The sequence below is a fragment of the Leptodactylus fuscus genome, chromosome 6, assembly GCF_031893055.1.
Source record: "Leptodactylus fuscus isolate aLepFus1 chromosome 6, aLepFus1.hap2, whole genome shotgun sequence".
Classification (NCBI taxonomy): Eukaryota; Metazoa; Chordata; class Amphibia; order Anura; family Leptodactylidae; genus Leptodactylus; species Leptodactylus fuscus.
In genome coordinates, this window is record NC_134270.1 from 171,472,894 (window position 1) to 171,480,603 (window position 7,710).

The window sequence follows — 7,710 nt, forward strand, 5'->3', positions numbered from 1 at the left end:
GTTCTTTGCTGACCATCGCTTTGTTTTGAATTAATTCAGAAGTAAAAGTTAAACTTTAATTTTTACTGATCGAGGTGGTGACATGTTCACATTATTTTTAGATGTCACTAGAACATTACTGAAGCCAAATAAAGAACAGTACCATATGTGGGCTTGATTTCTGCTTTGTGAGCATCAGAACACATGGACATGGTGGTATTTTGAGATCGGCCATTGGAAGCTCATGAGGGAGCATATAAGATTCTCAAGCCCTTTGAAGAAGCCACCAAATTTGTCAGCAAGGATTTGGAGCCTCATTATTTCATCCTTTTTTATATATCTTACAGGACAAACTTAGACTCATGTAACAAGGGATGGAAGAGGAAGGACAGAGTATACCTCTTAGTTAATTTCATTGTCCTGGATCAATACAAGGGGAACTAGAGGAGGATGAAGATTTGGGTCATAGTCATTTTGGTGGAGGAACTGGGACACCTAGACTGAAAGAGGAAGAGGAGGAAGATTCTCTTTTGGATGCATAAGGGGCCTTGATATGTCACAGACACAATCAGGGAGTAGGCTGACCTTTATTTCTTTCAGGATGGTCATAATGACAATAACCACACTGGTCAAGAACACCAACTGTGGCTGGCCCCTGGATCTATGCACAGAGTGAAGAATGACTACATGTTACTGTATATAGGATATTAAAAGTATTCCTATAAAGATAATCAGTGTCCACCTGTTACATCACAGTATAAGTGTACAATGTTACACCACATTACATAGCAAATAGAGAAAAGAATCCAAATACCTTCCAGTCCAGACTCACTCCCCGATCCCAGATACTAGAAATGCCGCTCACTTTCTGTAATAGATTTCTTTTATCCTTCAGCCTTGTGACCTTAGACACATTATGTGATGTAATTTGGTTAATATATAACTAGTAGGTTATAGAAATTACTCAGACTCCACATTATTCTCAAGCTATTAGCTATATTATTTGACTACTTTGGATTAGTATAAAGTACATGATGTGGGGCAGATCTATAAATGTGGCATCAAACACTGCAGTACTTTCTTGGTTGGGTCACAATACCTTGAATTGTGGGCAGCCTGTATGATAAATCATGAGGAACTATAGGTTTGAAGTTGCTAATTACTCACTAATGAGTCTTTATAGCCTCATATGCATTAGAAAGAGCCCAGGCAGGAAGAGAAGGTGTCTATTTTGTGGGGAGAGATTAGGCAGATAAGAGCATGTCAGAGATAGGAAATATAGATACAAGATAATACAGAGGGGGAATGTTTTAAAGGAGTCCCCCAATTACATTCAATTACTACCATCACATTACAATATACATCGATTATGTCTACAGTTCTCTGTATATATTAAAATAATATTATTAACCATAACAGAATCTCTAGGCTGCAGAACACTGCAGTGAGGTCCACAAGCCCCAGAGGGGGCAGCCGTATGTCTGAATACGCACTACCAGTTAAACTGCACTGGCAGTGGTGTTTGTGCGGTTCTAAATGTGAACAGGCTGCAACCAAACCTCACCAGTTGGCTTCAGTGGAAAGGAGCACCTGTGTATGGCTGATACAGCGAGGCTGCCAAGGGTTAAGCATCACCCCAGGTCAGCAACAGAACATGCTCTGCAACAGCTAGGAGCTACAAAGTGAGTAGACAGTTAAATGGGCTACTGATTCCCACTGGTAGAGCCAAGGAATCCTACCTAGATCCCTAGAGACTACTCCTACCATTAACTGGAACCTGGCCCTAAACTCCTGTCTTAAGGTACTTAGTCAAAGTGTGAGCATGGGGCGGGCGTCGGCTCACACTATATAAAGGCTAGTCCCCGCCCAACAGGGCAGTGGCCATGATGTCACCGATCATGCTCAGTATGAGCAAAACGGGACTTAGCCTCTGAGCGGCTCCAAAATGTATGAGCATGCTCAGTGGGCCGAAAGCTGGACTTAGACTCCAGACACTTTGCTGCACGATGCTGAGGGCTGGATTGTCCCGCAGGTGGCGCTATGCGCTGGACGGGAAGCCTGCAGGACCCCATCCTAACACTAAACCCCTCCTAGCGACCCCCTTCAAAAGCCACAACAAGGTCTGATGCATCAATGTCCGATTCTCAGGCTGGAAAGAGGAACCAGGATGGCGGTGAGTGTCAGCCCATTCCATTACCGTGGGCTTATTACGGGTGCAGGGCACACATGCCTGCACAAATTCCCTGACATCACGGGCCATGCCAGGCTAGAAATATGTTTTGCCCAGGAGTCTCTGCATCTCTCTGCTACCACAGTGTTCCCCAATGCGTGAGGAGTGCGCCCAGGCGAGCGTCTCCTGACGCCCATAAGATGATACGAAAGTTTTATCAGACGACCCCCATTTCTGGGCGAGAAAAGAGACCACCTGAACCTTCAGGGAAGGGATAATAAGTCGTTCCGTCTCAGCTGCCCCCTTAGAGAACACATCCATGAAAGGGGAACATTGGGGCGGCAGACCTGTCAAATCAGGAGTCACAGGTTGGAGAGTGACCCCCTCTGATTGTAACAGGCAGTGCTGGCAACAGTGCTCACTCCAGGACAATATCTCTCCCATGACCCAGTTGATCTGTGGAGAGTGTTGGCGAAGCCACGGGAAGCCCAGGAGGATATCATCCACACCCTCATGCAGAGACAAGAATGAGATGGTCTCCCTATGTTTGGAGGGGAGTGTCATAACTAGCGGTACCGTATGTTGTGTGATCTCCACAGGCAAGATGGAGCCATTCACTACTTGCACCTTAGTTGGCTGTGGTAGAAACACCAATGGAATGACTTTTTTTGCATGCGAACTCAGATGACATAAAGACTCCATCTGCTACAGAGTCTACGCATGCCTTGGCGGATATAGTACGGGTACCTACCGCTAGGTGTACAGTGAAGAATAGTTTGGTGGGTGGTATAGGCGTAACTAGTAGAGATGAGCGAACAGTGTTCTATCGAACACATGTTCGATCGGATATCAGGGTGTTCGCCATGTTTGAATCGAATCGAACACCGCGTGGTAAAGTGCGCCAAAATTCGATTCCCCTCCCACCTTTCCTGGCGCCTTTTTTGCACCAATAACAGCGCAGGGGAGGTGGGACAGGAACTACGACACCGGGGGCATTGAAAAAAATTGGAAAAAGTCATTGGCTGCCGAAATCAGGTGACCTCCATTTTAGACAAATAGTGGATTTCAAATCCGGGTCATATGAGAATGTGAACTTTGTGACTATGAGACAGGGATAGCTGTACAGGCAGGGATAGCTAGAGATAACCTTTATTTAGGGGGGAATGTTATTAAAAATAACTTTTTGGGGCTCTATCGGGTGTGTAATTGTGATTTTTGTGAGATAAACTTTTTCCCATAGGGATGCATTGGCCAGCGCTGATTGGCCGAATTCCGTACTCTGGCCAATCAGTGCTGGCCAATGCATTCTATTAGCTTGATGAAGCAGAGTGTGCACAAGGGTTCAAGCGCACCCTCGGCTCTGATGTAGGAGAGCCGAGGGTGCACTTGAACCCTTGTGCACACTCTGCTTCATCAAGCTAATAGAATGCATTGGCCAGCGCTGATTGGCCAATGCATTCTATTAGCCCGATGAAGTAGAGCTGAATGTGTGTGCTAAGCACACACATTCAGCTCTACTTCATCGGGCTAATAGAATGCATTGGCCAGCGCTGATTGGCCAGAGTACGGAATTCGGCCAATCAGCGCTGGCTCTGCTGGAGGAGGCGGAGTCTAAGATCGCTCCACACCAGTCTCCATTCAGGTCCGACCTTAGACTCCGCCTCCTCCAGCAGAGCCAGCGCTGATTGGCCGAATTCCGTACTCTGGCCAATCAGCACTGGCTAATGCATTGTATTGGCGTGATGAAGCAGTGCTGAATGTGTGTGCTTAGCACACACATTCAGCTCTACTTCATCGGGCTAATAGAATGCATTGGCCAATCAGCGCTGGCCAATGCATTCTATTAGCGTGAACTGAGTTTGCACAGGGGTTCTAGTGCACCCTCGGCTCTGCTACATCAGATTGCTACATCTGATGTAGCAGTGCCGAGTGTGCATCAGATGTGTAGTTGAGCAAAACTGACTCAGCACTGCTAAGTCTCTGCATTCGCATAGGAATGCATTGGCCAGCCTTCGGCCAATCAGCGCTGGCTCTGCCGGAGGAGGCGGAGTCTAAGGTCGGACCTGAATGGAGACTGGTGTGGAGCGATCTTAGACTCCGCCTCCTCCAGCAGAGCCAGCGCTGATTGGTCGAGTTCCGTACTCTGGCCAATCAGCACTGGCCAATGCATTTTTATGGGGAAAAGTTAGCTTGCGAAAATCGCAAACTGACAGGGATTTCCATGAAATAAAGTGACTTTTATGCCCCCAGACATGCTTCCCCTGCTGTCCCAGTGTCATTCCAGGGTGTTGGTATCATTTCCTGGGGTGTCATAGTGGACTTGGTGACCCTCCAGACACGAATTTGGGTTTCCCCCTTAACGAGTATATGTTCCCCATAGACTATAATGGGGTTCGAAACCCATTCGAACACTCGAACAGTGAGCGGCTGTTCGAATCGAATTTTGGACCTCGAACATTTTAGTGTTCGCTCATCTCTAGTAACTAGCATTCCCCCACCAATGGATACTAGCGGTTGATGTTTCCCTGCTTCCTCCTGCTTCTCAGGGCAGTGAGAGGAGATATGCCCTGGCAGCCGGCAGGAAAAACATACGTAATCTCGCTTCGGATACCGGGAAGTAACTTCGGCGTGAGAAATGTCCATTGGCTCTGGAGCACCTTCCATTGACAGCACAGAGGAGCTGGAGGAGGGGAATTCGGGAACCAATCTAATACGGGATTGGCTGGCCGCAATCTCCATTCCACATGCCCTATGCTGCAAGTCAATGCGAGTAGCCAGAGCGATCAGGGCCTCTAGGGTTAAAGGAACCTCACGGGTTGCCAAAGCATCATTGACATGGGAAGCCAACCTTTTCCAAAACACTGGTACTAAAGCCTTATCCGGCCAGTCAATTTTGGATGCCAGTGTCTTAAACTGTACTGCATATGTACTGACTGTACCCGAACCCTGGCTTAGGTCGAGTAGCTGCAGGGACGAGTCGAAGGTAACCCGTGGACCTAAGAAGGCTTGTTTCAGGGACCCTAGAAAAGATGTGGCGCGAGTGTTGACAGGATCGCCACGCTCCCATTGCGGCGTAGCCCACTCTAATGCCCGGCCGGCCAGGAAGGAGATTACAAACCCCACCTTACACTTCTCCGTGGGGAATGCGGACGCTTGTAACTCAAAATGGATGGTACATTGGCTGATAAACCCTCTACATTCCTTCGACTCTCCAGAAAATGTATTGGGGAGAGACAGACGGAGGGTTGCCCCAGCAGCTGATGGTGTTTGAGCCAGGGCTTGTGCTACAAAGTGAGTAGACAGTTAAATGAGCTACTGATTCCCACTGGCAGTACCAAAGAATTCTACCTAGATCCCTAGAGACTACTCCTACCATTAACTGGAACTTGGCCCTAACCTCCTGTTTTAAGGTACTTAGTCAAAGTGTGAGCACCGGGTGGGCGTTGGCACACACCATATAAAGGCTAGTCCCCACCCAACAGGGCGTGGCCATGATGCCACCGATCATGCTCAGTATGGGCAAAACGGGACTTAGCCTCTAAGCTAGAGATGAACAAGTAGTACTCGATCGAGTAGGTGTTCGATCGAATACTATGGTATTCGAAATACTCGTACTCGATTGAGTACCACTCGCTGTTCGAATATAAAAGTTCGATGCAGCACCAGCATTGATTGGCCGAATGCTATACAGTCGGCCAATCAACGCTGGTTCTTCTCCTACCTTTAGAAGTCTTCTCCGTGCAGCTTTCCCGCTGCGTCTTCCGGCTCTTCATTCACTCTGCCAGGCATCGGGCCTGGGCAGAGCCGACTGCGCATGTCCGCTTGTAGTGCGGGCATGCGCAGTCGGCTCTACCCTGGCCCGATGCCTGGCAGATTGAATGAAGAGCCCGACTTCTCGGAGGCTCCAGCCCGACCCTCACTCGTGGACTTGGTAAGTATAATTGATCGAATGTTGCCTACCCCTGAATTTCCCCCCCATAGGGTTCGATATTCTATTCAAGTAGTCAAATATTGAGGGGCTACTCGAAACGAATATCGAACCTCGAACATTTTACTGTTCGCTCATCTTTACTCTAAGCGGCTCCAAAATGTCTGAGCATGCTCAGTGGGCCGAAAGCTGGACTTAGACTCCAGAAACTTCACTGCACGATGCCGAGGGCAAGGGTTGGATTGGCCCGCAGGTGGCGCTATGCGCTGGGCAGGAAGCCTGCAGGACCCCATCCTAACAATGAGGTAAGTGGTGAATTGGGGCTGGTCTGAGGCACAGGGCACAGCTCTGGTCCCTCATGTAGGATTAGTAAAGTGATAGCAGTGGAAGGATCAACTCTTTTTGCACAGGATGGCAGAGGCAGAAAATGGTAAGGGTCTGAGTGGCAAGAAACTGGTGCAAAAAAGATCGGCGTGTGTGTGAATACAAGCTAATGATGACCTTTGACACACTCCAAAGTGGGTTAAACCAGTCACAGGGTTTTATGTGGTTTTACAACAACCAATCACCACGTGGCTGATTAAAGGAATCAAAACTCAGAGAACCTTCCTGTGAACTGATATATGTTTTTCTAACTGTTTATTTACCTGTACTGCTTTCCATCAATTATGCATCTAACACTCTATTCTTGTATAAATATGCTTGCCTTCAGATATTGTGTTATACCAGCCTGATGAAGGGACCTTTTTTGCAGTCCCGAAAGCTCACAATATGTCATCATTTTTAGTTACTCATTAAAAAAGGTATCAACTACTAAAGACTCCTCAAAAAAAAAAAAAATCATATTTCATATCCACTTGTTAGCACGGTACAAATACATTTTCCCTCTTGTTTAGGCATTATTATGACTCGCTTGGTGACTCTCGGGGGTTTAGGGTCTCAGATAACTTTAGAGAATGACTTTTAATGGTAGAGAAAAAATCTTAGGGAAGAGTTATAGGACTGGTCTGGTAAAGATAAATGAAATTGGGGAGAGAATTAATTTTAAGGATGTTAATCCAGCCCAACCATGAGAAGCATTTTGCGTCCCATCGCTGGAGATCTGAATGGTGTGTATGTAGAATGGGCAGCAAGTTGAAGGAGTACGTCTCTGACAGATTACATGAGAGATGTACCCCTAGGTATTTAATGGCTTTAATTGACCAAGTGAAGGGAAAGGAGAAGTGGAGGCAAAGAACAAGGGAGGCACAAGAGAAATATTAAGCGTCATGCTCTTGTAGAGCTTAATTTTGCAATTGCTGAAAAATCTATAGGTGGCAATTTCATAGAGCACTGAAGGTAACTGTGAGGTGTAATGCTTCTTTAAAATTGCCATGACAATTTAGGGAAGCTTTTCTCTTATATACTTCCATGCGTTGACCTATCAGCAGCTGAAGAGACCTTTATAAGACCACTCCTTTTTGATTCAGGTGCTGTCTAATTTTGTTGCTTACTAATTTGGCTCTGACTGTCTGTATATACCTTGATCTCTGACTACTGGCTTGCTCCTTGAATTCCCCTCTGGATTTTATTGTGATGTCCCTGGCCAGAATGTGACTCTTGGCTAATTGCCCAGACATTTCTGCTTACTACA